Source organism: Ambystoma mexicanum, chromosome 3p (assembly GCF_040938575.1).
Source record: "Ambystoma mexicanum isolate Mex_15411 chromosome 3p, UKY_AmexF1_1, whole genome shotgun sequence".
In the NCBI taxonomy this organism is placed as follows: Eukaryota; Metazoa; Chordata; class Amphibia; order Caudata; family Ambystomatidae; genus Ambystoma; species Ambystoma mexicanum.
The window spans coordinates 564,277,019-564,293,344 of NC_090925.1; the positions used below are offsets into that span (position 1 = coordinate 564,277,019).

The following is a 16,326-nucleotide window of genomic DNA, read 5'->3' on the forward strand; positions in this document are numbered from 1 at the left end:
CGGAACAACGCCTTCCCAGACATCGGGAAAGACAACAAAAATCAACCTTGTAAAATAGCAGATAACACGAGGTGATCCCACTACTTTGGTAGACGGTTGAAATCTAAAGGGAGCCGTGGGGGCGTGGCTATTTATACCACTACGTCCTACTGGGGCAGGCGTAAGCAGGCCAAAAGCCCAAAACGACAGATAGGACACAGAAGTGTCGAAATTTTTCCTATGGAAAACGTCTTTATAAATATACCGAGGGTTCCCAGCCTGAGGACGGGGAATATTCTAAGCATGTGAATCCATGAAAGATCCAATGCTGGAGAATTGGGGGTTCACAGCTATGCCCGACAGCCCTGCATATCTCTCCATCACCTCCAGAATGTACTGGAGATTTTCTTCCGGGTGCCGCAAATACAACAACATGTCATCCGCATACAAAGAGATTAGATGCGGTTCCCCTCCTACAGCAATGCCTATCGGGTCGTACTGTTGCCTCAGGTATATGGCCAGGGGTCCCAGGGCTAGAATATACAACATAGGAGACCACGGGCATCCCTGTCTAGTGCCTCTACAAAGTTACCACCTCTCTGATATCACCGCTCCGGTTTTAACTCTGGCCAACGGCGCACTATATAACATTTTAGCCCACAGCAGGTACCCGGGTCCTATCCCATAGCCAGCTAGGGCCGCCATCAGCCACAGCCATTTGACTGAATCAAAGGCCTTTATTGCATCTGGCGATACAATTGCCAGTTCACCTTCGTCCTCATTTGCATGTTCAACGACTCGATGGAGTCGCCTAAGATTGTTGGAAATGTTCCTGTTTGGGGCATAGCCAGTCTGGTCGGGATGTATTAGTTTAGCAATAACCCTCTTCATTCTATTTGCCAAGACAGCTGTCAATATTTTACTGTCTTGATTGAGCATTGCTAAGGGTCTATATGAGCCACAGTTATGACCGGGCTTATTGGGTTTGGCTAGCGGTAGGATCATTGCTTCTCTAAGGGACTCTGGTAGCCTACCCACTTCATACACTTCGTTCAGCATTTCTAAAAGCGGGGGAAGCACCTCATCCTTATATGTTTTATAAAATTTGCTTGGGAGACCATCAGTCTACGGGGTCTTACTGGTGGGCAGCCGTCTCACTACTTACTCCAATTCCTCTAAGGTAATCGGGGCATCCAGTTCCTCCCGCTCTTCAGCACTGATCTGAGGCAGTCCTATGTCCTCCAGTGTTTCTACTATTTCTTTACAATCACTTTCCTCATCGTCTCCGTACAGGAGTCTATAATACTCGTTATTGTTCTAATTGTGGGCCTGGGGGTCTCACTCTTGTATAGCCATGCCAACACCCTCCTTGGTTTATCCCCCCCCGCATGCGGTCTCTAAATACTTCCTATAGTTAAGATTACACAGTCTCTCGCAGTGCCCCGCACATTTCTGCTGCAGCCTAAGTATACTTAATTGTCTTCCTTGGTGTTACCTCCCTCTCTTAACGCCCTTTCCAGCTCCCTCTCCGTATCTTGTAGTTCAGCCTCGATCCCTCCTTGTAGCCTTCTAGACTTAGCTATAGCCACCCCCCTCATTACCACTTTAAAGGCCTCCCAAAGCGGACCCGCTGTCTCTACACTGCCATTGTTGATCTCAAAGTAGTTTATAATTTCCTCCCTAAAGATGGTGTCTTTCAGCACCTCTGCTCTGAGGCGCCATGTCGGGATATTTGCTCTCTGGGGTAGATACTGCCATCTCCGGATTAGTGGCGAGTGGTCTGAGAGGACCCTCGCTTTATATTCCGCCTGCGTTATCTCAGTCATTAGCACCTGTGTGGCAAGCATAGTCCAATCTAGTATGTAGGTTTTGTGGGGCTGAGTAGTGCCAATATTGCCTCTCCCGGGGATGGTGTGCCCTCCATACATCCACAAACCCGAAATCATACAACAGCATATGCAGTGCTCTAGCGACTGGGGTGGGTCTGTCAATTCTGACCCATCTACCCCGGGGTTTAACACAAAATTGAAATCTCCTCCCCTGATCACCACCCCTCCCAGGCACGTACTGAGTTTGTTGCATAAGGTTCTAAAATATGCCGCTGTGTTATGATTCGGGGCATACATGTTTATAATGCTCATCTCCCTGTTTTCCACCAGCCCTCTCATCATGACCATCCTGTCAAATCCGGAGGTCCACGTGGATTAGTATACCTCTGTCCCCAAGCACCAGTCAGAGAGGGGTAAAAATACTCGCTGACCGGTTATTGGAGCCACAGGTGGGGGGGGGGGGGGGTAAACAGGAAACACCAGGTCCTGGGTGGCTGCAAAGAAAATACCAGGTTAGCTAGTGGCTACACGGTATTCACAACAAGCATAAACAGATAATAACAAGAAAGACCTACCCTTGAGGTGAATGATGAGTGCCTTGAACCTAGCTGTATTCCCCCCCTGGGGTCAGATGGGTGGTGCAGAGGAGAGGATGGGATCACGGAATCTGAAGGGAGAGAAGAGGGTCTGATTGAAGGTGAACAGTACTTGACAGATTTCCAAGAGTTCAGACAAAAGGTAGCTGAAGGTTTGCCAAGCACCAAATTCAAAGGTCAATCCATAAACAATCCAAGAATCAGTCCAAAATTCAGGTAATCCAGGTATACACGTCAGTAAGAATCCAAGCGTCAAAATTGCGGGCAATCCAGAAGAGAAAACGAAGTCCAAAATCCAAGAATTCGATAACTGTGAAGTTCAAAGTGCAGAAAATCGCTAAACGCCGGGAGATCAGCTGAGAAGCAATGTGTGCAAAGGCCAAGCCCCTTTTATTGCAGTCTTCCTGGTTCGTTGGCCAATCGTGGACGATTTCCTGGTCACGTGATCATTTTCTTGGTCACGTGACCCACTGGTTCATCTGGCACCTGTTTCCTGGAGGCCGTGTCACGTGACCTTTCTTCGTGACAGGCCGTGTCGGGCAGAGGACCGCAGCATGGAGTGGCGCTCCCCTTCGCGCCTGCAGTCTCCAAGGCAATCCCCAATGCAGGCATGGAAAGCGATGCCAGGGATGCCTCAGAGCGCAGCGTCCCCCTAAAGGTCGAACGGAGGTGATCGCGGGAGGGGTCCACGTTTCTCTCCGCCGCCTGCAAACCATGCGATCGGGTGAGTCTGAAGGCATGACACATCCTCCCCTCTGCCTCTACTGTGGACTAACAGTTGAAACGGGACATGCGGTGCCACCCAAATGATCACCCCCCCTGGCATAGGCCGAAAATGATGCACCCACCACAGTCCCCTTCCATTTCTTCCGGATCATCTCCATCTTGTCGTGCGCAAGGTGAGTCTCCTGCATCAGGGCCATGTCTATTTTCTACCTGCGTAGATATAGCATGACCTTATGCCCCTTTAGATTACTATTGAGCCTTCTGACTTTCCAAGTAATAATTTTAAGATTCCCCCATGGCATTTCAGGGTCCCACTCCATCCCCCACAAGTGCAGTCCATGATCAGGTGTATTCCTATTCTGTGTATGCTCGTTTCCCAACATAAACTTCCCCAAACAACAAACACTTCACACTTCACACTTCACACTTCCCACCCTCCCTCCCTCCTCCCTTCCCCACCCCAACACACTCCCCTCCGTTTCCTCCCGCCCCACCACCCTACCAAACTGTCTCCCAGCTCCATCCCTGAATCTCAGACACCCCTCGCATCTAGCCCTTTTCTGGCAAATGCCTTTACTCATGGCTCAGCAGGGTGAAGTCGCCCTAATGGCGGTCCTACTACTCTAACTCCTGGGGGTAGGTCGTCTCCACCTTACCGCTCCCGTTTGTTTCCAATTAAATGCGCTTAATGCTACCCAAGTTACATTCACACTTTATATTCTAGTCCAACAAGTCCAAATGTCCCTTATTGCAATTTTCAATGTTATCCGTCCTCGCCCCGCCCCTGTTACCTGTGCAACAGTCCTTTTATCCCCCCCCCCCCCGGTCCCCACTTTTCGTCCTTACATCATACATAATGTGTCCCCATCACTTATCGTAATCCTCGCGATCTTGCTTCTCGCCTTGTTCTGGACCACCCTGCATATCGAGCCATGCCATCGCGTCCTCCGGGGGGTCAAAATATGCCTTACTTTTGTGCAGGACTTTGAGCTTTGTCCTGCTAAAGAATTATTACCAGAAGCAAAAGACCCAATCCAGTTGTGCCGTGCTGTGCAGTGACCAGAGAGCCATTGCAGACCCAGTCCAGCCGTGCTGTGCTGTGTAGACCAGAGCCCCTTGCTGTCCAGTCCGGTGTGCCCAGCAGACTTTCTGAGCAGAATCCCTGATCTTGACGGACAAGAATTCCTGACGGTTCTGTTCAAACCTATATAGCGAGTATCCATAGTATAGAACTGTGTCACTAGCATATGTACTGTCCATAGCAATCCCTCTCCAAATCCATCCCATCTTATATTCAGAACTGCATTTTTAGAAATATTTTTGAATTGCCTGAACCCTCTATATTATCCCTACCATCTCCTTCTGTACTAGTATTGTTAAATATCTTTGCGCTCATATTTCATCTGAAGAAGGTAAGCTCCTCGGCAGGCAGTCACCCTGATTCAGTGGCGCCCTGATCTAGTGGCTTTGCTTCCGTATGGTATTTGTTTCTTTATAGTCATCCCCTAGTGTAAAGAAATCCTGTTCGTCTTTTGAAAGCGCATTCTTGCGCCCATCGCAGAAAAACAACCTCCACTAAATGCTAGAAACAAAATTGAAACGTCTGCTTGTAGCTAACATCCACCGCTTTCCATAGAACCAAAAACCGCATTACAAATCCATATAGTTTTCCCGCCATTGTGATTACCGCACACTGAAAAGTTTGCTGCAAATTTTGTTTTAGGTAAAATTATGTCACGTGTAAAACAGCTTTCAATTGCACCCGACCTCAGTTAAGTTTTCACGTTGCTTCTTACTATCATATCATTGCTAGTGTTTGTCTGTAACTATATAAATCGGCTCCCATTTGAATTTCAACAATTTCAGCAATTTAGTCCATATTTAGTGTTTTACCCAATCCATTCCGAGATAACTTTAAAAACCATTTTGACAGTTTGCCAATCACTTCTGTTTCTCTCGTGTGTTGCTGGGGGGAAATTGGGATTGACATTTTTGTTTGAATTCTGCATTCCTGAAGACCTGCTCTCTCTCCCATCTCTTTATATTGCATATTGGGGGGTTGAGGGGTCTGCAGGGGGAAATAGTAACCACACTGCTATTTGATCTGAACCCACACCAAAGTATTATTTCTGTGCTGAATTGTTTTGCTCACTATTACTCCTTTTGATTAAAGAGATTGCTTAGTGTTACATCACCCCATTGGTGAATTGGTGATTATTGTATAACCATTAAACATAGTGTGATTATATTGTGAACTACATAAATATTTTAACTTTGCCAACCAGCCTGATTCCTGGTTCAGTGTGACCGGGGGGGGAGGGGAGGTGGTTCCAAGAGAGGGGCGTGATATAAGTGGTACATCGTTCAGAATAAAATAACTTTTAGACACAAATAAATAAGGATTTCAGTTGTGCATTACACGCTAGGCGTTGACTTAGGTGAAGTGCCGGATTGAAGTCACTTACAGATGTGCTTCCAAGGCTGCTTCATTATTTTACAAATGTTCCATTTAATATTCCCAAAGCCTTCAAGACACTGAACACTATCTGCCGGAGCTTCAAGGTGTAGGATGTCGCTGGAGAAATTACAGAGACAATACGAACAGGGAGAGATAAAAGTGGCGGACTTTGAGGGATACTTTGTGGCGTACCAATTACAGTTTGTCAAGTACTGGCTGTCAGATGAAAAGACCCAAGACACGGGGTTACTACAACAAGCATGCACCCCATTCTTGTTAAGAGATGTGGACCACAATACCGCGTGATCCCAAGCACTCCCCCTCCCCCCGCTGCTGAAGATCGGCATGACGATGTGGCAAAGAGCCTGCCATTTTCTGGGTACAGTAACACCCTACTCACCACAGATCCCATTGGTGACACTGAAAAGAGAAGATGAACAACCTCCCAGAATTTCCGGACACTCAGGATGAGGGGTGGCAAAATTGGGAGATCTACTGAAAGAGGGACACCTGATGACCTTCAGCGAGTTAGTTTTGGAAACAGGAGTGAGGAAAGGGCAACACAACCTATACTTCACTTCCCCATAGATAAAACTGAAGTGGCCAAGAGTGGAGGGAATATGGGTAGAAGATGAAACGATTGAAACACTGTTCTCTCTGAAGGTGCACACGCAGTGTCAAGATTAAATGAGATACTGACGACGAGTCCAGATAGCAATCTAACACAGACGCTGCAGTGTTGGGAAGTAGATTTGCAAGAGCAGCTGTCAGACGCTGCCTGGAGTAGGACTATGGGGTACCATAAGAAAGTGTCCAGAAACTCAAAACTACAGTTGATCCAGTTATTTGTCACTCACAGAGCATATTTCACTCTAGAGAGGATTGTAAAATTTAGTAACGCAACAGAACAAGGTTGTCCGAAATGTGGCCAGATTAACGCAGACCTGATGCATATGTTCTGGGCTTTGTGGAAATGCACCAATATTGGGAGGGTGTGGACCGGACCCTAACTAAGGTTGGTTTATCATCAAACTCAGTCTCTCCCAAGGCATGCTGGTTAGCAATGTTTCCGAGACCAAAGCAAGTCAGACATGCGAGTAGAACGAGATCTAGCGTATATGCTAGCGAAGTGCAGTATAGCAATGGGGTGGAAAGCTCGTCATGGCCCAGTGATAGGCATGGGGTTGAGAGACCTTCAGAAATGGGCACTAGCAGAAACTGCAGTGTAGCAGGAAGCATCCTGTCGTGGCCAAGAGGAGCAAAACAGTTTTAAGAGCCTAGAAACAATTTAGGAACTGACTCCCCCTACACGGGACGATACCCAAGCTCAGACACATACACCATCAAACGCGGTGGGATAGAGATGCAGTGAGACGTTCAAGTAAATTAATACATATCATAGGTAGGCATAGCAAATGGAATAGTCGGGGGCAGGGGGGGGTTTGAACAGGCAAACGATTTGATGCATCATTGGAAATGCTGCAAAATAAACATGTTATTTTTCTTTTCTTTAGAAAATAATAAAATATATATTTTTTTAAACTGTCCTTGTCTGGCTAACTCGAAAGGTAAACTAAGAATGTTATTATAAAGAGACCAAGACTTTGCAGACCATAAAAAATTAAATTGTAATCTGGCCTAAAGATACATCCCATGTCTATGTCTCAGTATTCTGACACCCCAAATGTCGTGTACTCCCCTGATGCGGCCTCTAGACTTTTCTGCAACCTCCATCACTCTTTCCCTTTCCATTCTTCCCTCCTGTCTGATGCACTCATCTCTGCAGACATCCTATCCCCAATCCTCTCATTACTACTCTTATCCTGGTCTGATCATTCTCTCCTGTCCGCTCACCTGGACCTCCTTGGTCCCCTGGCTCAGCCCCCGACTGCAAAGCCAGTCTCCTTTTCTGGCAGTCATTCAACCCATGAAGCAAGTGTCAGTTTCTGCTTTTGCCGCCACCTTCACTCTCCCTCCTACTCCTGCCATTGACTCTCACTCCGACACCGCCCTTACTAACCTTCAACTCTCCATGTACAACACTGTGGACATCCTTACCCCCGTCATAAGGATCCGCATGCAACCTGCCTCCAGGTGCAATTCCGCCCTAACTCGAGTGTGGAGCAGCTGAGACAAAGTGGTTGGCTTCAAGCACATCCTATGACAAACTGGCCTGCTACCTGCTCCAAAGGCAATACAGACTTTCAATCTACTTGAAGGCGACAGCCTATATCCAAGCCCGCATCTCTGGGGCCACCAACACGGCTGAACTTTTCAAAATCTGCAAGGAACTCGCCAATCCTACTGCAGTCTCCCTTTCTCCCCTGCCTTCCCTGGCTCTCTGCACTTCTCTGGCCTATCACTTCATTACCAAAACTCAGGACCTCCTGTCCTCTCACTACTCTACACCCCACCCTTCTCCCTCACCTGTGCTCAGGCCTCACTTGCATCCCCCACCCTTCCAGCATACTCTGATCTTTCTCTCACATATCACCGGATGGGGTTTCTAGACAATTTTGCTCTATGAAAGCCTTATCCAAACAGGGGCTTCCCCTGCTCCTCCAGAACTATCAAGGACAATATGGTCTCCCTTGCTCCAGCCATGGCCGATTTCTGCCATTGCTCCCTTGCCTCTGGATCCTTCCCATCACTCCTCAAGCACTCTTGTGCACCCTCCTCAAAAAGCCTTCTGCTTACCCTTCCTTTCTGGCTAACTACCACCCTATTTCCATCACCCCCTTCCTGGGCAAACTCTTGCAGAAGCTGGCCATCTCCCACCTTATCCACCACACTGAATCTGTTGGTTGTCTCCACAACCAGCAGTCTGGCTTCAGAGCTGCCAGAAGCACGGAAACTGCACTCCTGAACACCCGTGAAGACTTGCTCTCTAATCTCGACTCCAACTCTCCTTCCATGCTCATCCTTCTCTGCCTTTGATCATGCCACCGTTATAAACCAGCTCTGCAATACCTTTTGAATCATGGACCTGGCTCTGGACTGGCTAGCCTCCTTCCTCTGAACGACCTTCCCAGATTCAACTGGGTCCTTTTCTTTCCTCCATCTCACTCGCAACCAGTGGTGTCCCTCAGGTCTCTATTCTCTCATCTTTTCAACAGCTACCTTGTTCCCCCTAGCCCATTTGATCTCTGCCTTCACTCTTAATTTCCAGTGTTCTGCGGATGACACGGATGTCTCCTTCAAGCTTCCCTCCCCCTGTCTCCTCTTCTGCTCTCAATCCTGACAATCTGCTATTCAGGCATGGTGCACTGCTAGCGAGATTTCCTTTAATGCCAGTAAGACCAAGATCCTTTTCATTGGGACTTCAACTCCCTCCTTTCCCCCCTACACTCTGGCCGCCCTCCCCTCACACTCCTGTGAGAAAAAAACCTTGGCGTTATTTTCTCACTCTCACTTCCCCTCCTCGGAGGCATTTTACCGTTCCTCACCATCCCCCAGAAACTCAATGTCTCCAAAGCTATGGTCCTCTCCAGGCTGGCCTACTTTAACAGCATCTTCCTCAACATACCAAACTCCCCCCTTCAACTAATCCAGAATAGGACTGCAAGACTCATCCTTGGTATCAAGCTCAGGGACTGCATCTCTCCCTAGAAAAGCACCACTGGCTCCCAGTTGCTGCAAAGATCAAGTTCAAAACCCTCTGCATAATCCACCACAAGGCTTTCTGGGGCCTGGGACTGCGCTACGCCCAACTATCTCTGCCTGAATACCTCCCTGCTAGAGCTCTTCAGTCTTATAGCTCCAACTCTCTGCAGATCAGACTCTTCTCCAAGCAGTGGGGGGGAGGGGAAGGGGGGGGGGAATCTCTCTACTCCACAGGTGCCTCCCTTTGAAATGGCTCGCCTGCCCCTCTCAGACCTGAGCCGGATCTCCTAAAGTTCCAGGTGCTTCTTAAGACAGTTTTTCTCTTCCTCCTTCCCCCTGCCCTGCTAATTTTCCCCCCTCTGCCCCTGGCCCTCCCCTACCATCCTGCACGGTCTCCCTTGACCCCCCTCCTGCTCCCCCTTACATGCACTTGTCCTCTTGGGCTCACTCCACCTGCACTAGCCTAGCTGGGCCTGCACTCCCTTAGCCCTTCCAGCCCATTCCTCTTAGCACGATCACCTTTGTGCCCCGTACTCTTACCCCAGTGCTCTGTCCATCTGGCCACCCCGGGAGCTCTCTTAACCCTCCGGCACTTCACCCTCACCTCCCCTCTCCTCTCCTCTGCACTTCTCTTACTGCACCTTGCACGATCCAAATGTCACAGGCCCTAGTAGGACCATTTTTGTTTTGTCATCCCTGTTCCCCCGCCCTGGTCTTTTTGTGCCTTGAAACACATTGTGTATTGGCACATTTTAAAAACCCAATAAATTAAATAAACCACCATTAAAAGGAACCCTGCTCCAAAGCAGCAAGAAGGACAACTACAAGATGAACAAATACAGAACACGGGAAGGCTACTGACCCTGTAACCCAAATAGCCCAAACACAACAGTATAGGCCTCAGAGCCCACCCTGAAGACAGGAAAAGAAAACTACAACAATACCAACAAAGAAAGCTTGTAGGATGGAGTACTGACAAAAACCACCCACTAATAAACAAAACTATACAATTTGGAATAACGGGAAAGCATTTGCAACCACGAGATAACCTCAAAATCCATAGAACGGACTATGCCACGTCCAAGAATCAAACGACGAGAGGGAAAACAACAAGAAAGGATTACCATTATGGAACTTCAACAGACTGCCAAACCATGATACATGAACAGAACGCAGACTGCTCGAAAAACAAGACCAAAATCACTATACCTTAACTCTATACACCTCACAATGAACAGATCGCCAGAACAGATGCCCATACAAACCAACAGGACAGCAGGACCCCAAAGGAAAAAGGGAGAAACAATGAAAAAGATGAGAAACTATGCTGTCACTCCATACATAACCAAATCCCAATGGAACCTCCGCCAACACCATCCTGAATCAGAAGACAAGCCTGAAGAGGCCATGAAGCCAATAAGAAACCTAGCCAACCTAAACGGTGAAAGGAGAACAGAACACACAACCCAAGGAGAACCACCAACAAGACCACCCAAAGATGCAAGCCAGAACAAATCAACCGAATATAAAGAGATATACACTGCAACCTAATGAACACCAGATCAATGTGCAAACACATAACTGAGATCTACGACCTACTCTACGCAACAGGGGAATTAACATCCAATTCATCACAGAAACATGGCTAACCGTGAACTACAAAGTCATACTGCACAGCTGCCTACCGGACAACAAGACCATGAGCCTTCGACAGATGGTAAAAGGAGCACATCAGGACACTCTGGATGCCATATTCGCCACTAAATACCTGATCACAACAGCACCACTCATCCAAATACTATGGAGTGACCACCTCGTTATACCTTTTGTGATCAAAATACCATCAACTGCATCTAAAAAAATAAACACCAATTTGGTAAACAAACTGGAAATCTATCAAGAACAGTAACTTAGAAGAATAACTAGAAACCTCCAAACCGGCAACCACATTATAGGACGCAACAGACAGAAAAGCAAACCTAAACCAGAAATGAATCGAAGAAACAATTGACATCTCTCTGGAAAAACTCACCCAGTCAAGAAAGAAGCAGTGGCTAGATGGTATACACCCGACCTAAAAAACAAATGAAAAGATCTAACTGCAAACTAGAACAAGGTAGGAGGAAAACCACCCAGACAAAAGAAAATAAATCTGATCATACAAATCCGAAATTCTCAAAGCAACACAAAAACAAACCGGATCACAAAAGCCACTTACACTCAGAATTATTCATCATAAATGAGGCGGGAAACTCCCTTCAATACAACAACTCGCAGGCGCCCTCAGTAAAAATGTTGCAATGATCTCACTGAGCACTTCAAGAACAAAATCACCAACATCCACCGAGTCATACAAAGCAGACCAATTGCCCACGCACATCTCCCACCAACCACAAGACCAGCAAATAGAATGAGCTACTTCCAACAAATGACAGAAAAAAAGACTAAGCTTGGTGACCAAGAGCAACCAGGTAGGCTACCCAGGGGACCCCTGCCCTCCATCTATAAACCCATCCTAACACAGAGCACACCATCAGACTGCCTAAACCTCTTCAAATTGATCAATTTCTTCAGGTACCAAGAGCATTCAAAACTGCTTACATTAAACCGTTCCTCAATGATACAACAGGCGATGTGGAAGACCTTGCAAACTATAGAGCAATCTCAAACATTCCATGCCCGCCAAAATGAGACCTACGTCTACGAAAGTACTGGAGCATGTTGAAAACCACCAACTACTGGACCAGGCGCAAGTAGGCTTCAGACCTATTAGAGCAACCGAGACAGCACTAGTTTCAATATGGAACCACCTAAAGATGAACGCTGACTCCAACACCAAATCAGCACTGATGCTACTCGATCTCACTAGCCTTCGACACAGTCAACCAAAACATCCTTATTAAATGACCGGAAGAAATAAGGCTCACACACAGCACTGCTCTGGATCAAGTTCTTCCCGTCGGAAAGAACACACTATGGTTAAAGCCTTTCAAATCCATACCACGGGACACGACATGCGGAGTACCTCAAGGCTCATGTCTATCTCTGCTAGTCGTCAACATCTACATGATACCCCTAATCAACCTCATCAAAAGACACAAACTAACAGGATACAACTACGCAGATGACACCCAAATCTTCAAATTCAATAACATACAAGAGGAGAGCACATCCCTAATAGTGTGTCTCAAAGAAATCTACCAATGGATGAACTCCAACGACCTCAATCAACCCAGACAAAACCGAAATCATGATTACACCCCACGACCAAGGAAGCAACCAGTAAGTCCCATGGTCCACAGGACTGGGAACGCCACCACAATCACCATCCAAAGCGGTCAAAAACCTTGGAATCCTTATGGCTAATGAGTTAACACTAGAACCCCAAGTAAATGTGTTAATCCATAAATGCTTTTTCTACCGACGATTAAAAAGATTCTACCATTCCTCCTTCAAACAAAACACACTGTCCATCATCTCATGTCCAGGAGAGACTATGCAAACAGCATATATCTTGGAATGCTGGACTACCTAATGAGGAAACTACACGAATACAAAAAGCTGTGGTCAGACTGCTCCTTAAGCTCAACAGAAAAGATCAAATCATACCAGCTCTGAGGATGCTATATTGGCTCCAGGTCAAGAAAATAATCACATTCAAAACAATGTGCGTAACGCACAGGCAGAGGAATGTATTAAAAAAAACTTAGTCTAAAAAACAACCACAACACTGAGATCCTGCAATGACATCCATCAGCCTATAACCCAAACCATGCATGTAGAAAAAACGTGGTCAATCTGCATTCTCCTGCTTAGCCGTGAAACTATGGAACTCCCTTCCCAGAGGAATACGAACCACAGAGGACCACAGAAAATTCAGGAAAGTTCTGACAACCTGGCTCTGCAGCTCCGCACACAATGAAACAAACTGAACAGCACCTGCACACCACGTAAGCGACCGAGTACTGGAAAGAGGACGAATTATCCCAAAACCACTGGAGGACTGAGGAAAAGTATTGGGATTAGAAGCACTTCGTGCAGACACTCTTCTCCCCTCCGTCCGCACCGCTCCCCCTTCGTTAAAGAGAGACACTGAAGAATAGGAGATAGCATTAGACCCAATGTGGGTGGACCATGGAAGGAGACCTGCGGGAAACCTTTGGAGGGAAATCAGGGTAAGGACGAAACTAGGGAACAGGAATAAGCATGAGGCTGGTATGAACTAATTGATGGACAAAGGCCCAAGGAAACCGAGGGGGCAACCTCACATTTTCCTCCACCTTATGAGCCATCTTTGGGATGGGAACACGTCAGGGTTGTCAGGTTGTCACCTAGCTAGAAGTATAGGTTTCATTACAGCAAACAACCCACGAAACGATCAAGAATCATAGAAACCCATCACTCATTGTGGCAACAATTACTAAAATCCGAAAAGGGCAAATTGAGGGAGGCATGGTACTACAAATCAGCAGAACAGTGGAATTAATAATAAGACTGCCACTAACAAACCGCACTAAAAGTCGTCCCTCCTCATAGACCTCTCACTGCACTAAAGACAAACATCTCTACAGCACCATAAACCGCAAGTAATTCACAACATAGCAACCATAAAACAATTTGCACACTATCACACAACACAATGGCCGTCCTCCGAATATCGCACCTATGCTCAGCGAACAGTGTCTCCGAACTGAAGCTACCAACAGCACCTCACAGCTCTTGCTCTTTTTGCCTGCAACCCTACTAACCTCCCTCCTTGCTTGCTTTACAGTTCCACCTGAGTGCCAGCAAACTAGAGAGGTGGCAACAGCGCGCAGTATAAAAACCTTCAACAAACATAATTGGAAGGCAAAAACACCAGGGAAATATATGTGTGAAAATGGAGCAGGTACAAAGTTAGTAAGAACTATAAGTGAAATGGCATGACACGTTTTAATTAAATGGTGGAATTGTCATGGCACAGGGCAATGTAAAGGGTAAAAACTGCTGTGTGCTAGTGGTTGCTACCTATTTTGGTTTATGTGGCACGGTAATGTGCAAGATTTAGATAATTTGCTCCTATTAATATTTGACACATGTCACTGGGTTTAAATTTGGTCAGGGGTTAGCTTAAGAGAGGCACTATCGATTGGCTTTAACACATCAACATCCCATGAGCATCATAAAGGATAGATTTAGTGACCTTGGACGATTAGAGCATCAGCATAATTGTAGATAGATCTAGCAAACTACAGAGTCAGGGGATAAAGTATGTTGAATAAGGAGGGTGCCTTAACATCAAGGATTGGATCTAAAAAGGGAAATAAGGAACGTACTTGCACACTCTGTGCAAAAGAAGAGATCCACTTAAGGGCTAGCCAACCTCAATCTTAAGGTCTTCTAATATGGAGAGCAAGGAAGATTTTCCCCTACCGGCTCAAACTCAATTCTGCCTGGTAGAGCCAGTTATAGCAGGTTGTTTATTTGTCATCTGCACATTTCAGGCACTTGACCATGAAGCGTCTCAGACATAGCTATTATGATCTGCTGTGTTTGAGGAGTTTGTCTGCAGTGGATTCACGAGAAATGTTGAATTCAACCAATAAGCCCCAAGATAAAGTCTTTCGGAGGGATCGAGAAAGAATAGCACCTGAGGTGGTCAAAATTAATGTTCACTGAGGGCAAGCGGGCATGTGCCCGTGTAACAGCCATCTTGTGTGATATCACTGGTTGTATAAAATGGTCAAACTAGGATTGGAAAAAGTATCCCTGGTGGGGTTAGCATTAAGCAAAGTAGAGGAAAGAGGTTGATAACTTAGCTATGATGGGTGCCCATCAAAGGATCAGGGAGGCTGTGTGGTGTATTGGTACTTTTTAGAAGTTTACCATTTACTTTATTTTTAAGTTAAAACTGAAGAAAAAAGAAATTCTTGCCATAAACTTCTTGGCAGTAGTGCTTCATAAGTAGACTTTACTGCTATTGGCAACCTTTGGTGCATTGTTGTAGGGGAGTAGGGTTGTACGAGATTCCAGTGGGGCAAGGTTAACAGCTATGACACTTGGGGTGTCTCAGTCTTGGAGGGAGAGTACAATATCAATTAGCTACCAGTGCTGGTATAACAGGAGGGTTGCTAGTCTGGATGAGGGAGTAATGTGTGGTTAGGATTATGGGGTGGCTATGAAGTGGTTAGTGTGGTGTGAGGATCCTATCATGCATAGTGTAGAAGAGAGCATGGGGATTCTGGAATATAGAGGAAGACTGAGCAGTTGAAAAGGTGAGTGGTTTGAGATGGACGTCAAATTCCTCTGTTCGAAGGGGAGTTTGAATGATTGCAATAGAGCCGGTGGAGAAGGTGGCTACTAAAGGCAGAGACTAGTGGCCCCCAAAATACGTTCAATCACAGGCTCCCTCCCCAAGGGATGATCCCAGTCAAAGAGCTAAGTGCTATGCAGATCGTTTGGAAACATGCATCTCAATGCACTTCACTTTCCCAAATCACAAAACTCTACTTAGAAAATAATAAGCACACATTGCTACTACAAGAATGCCAATTCGCTCTTTAGTTTGCTTGGTTCATATTTTCTCCTCAATACTTCCAGACCAACAATCACAGCTCGTTTACACACACACACACACACACACACACACAACCCCCCCCCCCCCTCTGGTGGCTGCTTCTGGATCCTGGCGTGCCGGTCAGCCCCTGCGCACACGTGTCGCAGAGGTCGACAGTTCGATTTAGAAAGACCGCTCTGAATTCACAGAGCGGTCTTACCAAATCTTTTTTTGGTTTCTTTTCTTTTTTTGTAAAGATCTATTGACCCCAATACCAGGTAGTTAGGACTGAGCAGGAGAAAAGAGCCAAAGCGCTCTGTTGTGTTGTTGGCAGCTTCAGTATGGTTGACCCAGTTCACTGAGCATAGGTATGTTTTCTGGTTGGTAGCAGCCATGTGCTGTTGGGCGAGGCTGTGTGTGGTTGGTTTCATTGTTGGTTTAGTGAATTGTGAAGTGCATGTGGTTTATTGTGCTGTAGAGGTATGGTGTGTTTAGTTCAGAGTTTGAGAAGGTGTTTGCAGAAGGGTGAGGTTTTGATTATGGTTGGTTAGTGACAGTACCCTTTCATACCCCTGCTGTTCTGACTGACCGTGGCCCATA

The 16,326-nt window shown here is 46.5% G+C and overlaps 1 protein-coding gene across 5 annotated transcripts in view; it reads right to left on the reverse strand.

The window, feature by feature from the left end:
• The window catches only part of NCOA3 (nuclear receptor coactivator 3), a 1,125,593-nt gene that overhangs the window by 901,335 nt on the left and 207,932 nt on the right, over window positions 1-16,326 (reverse strand). The gene's annotated exons all lie outside the window — the stretch shown is intronic.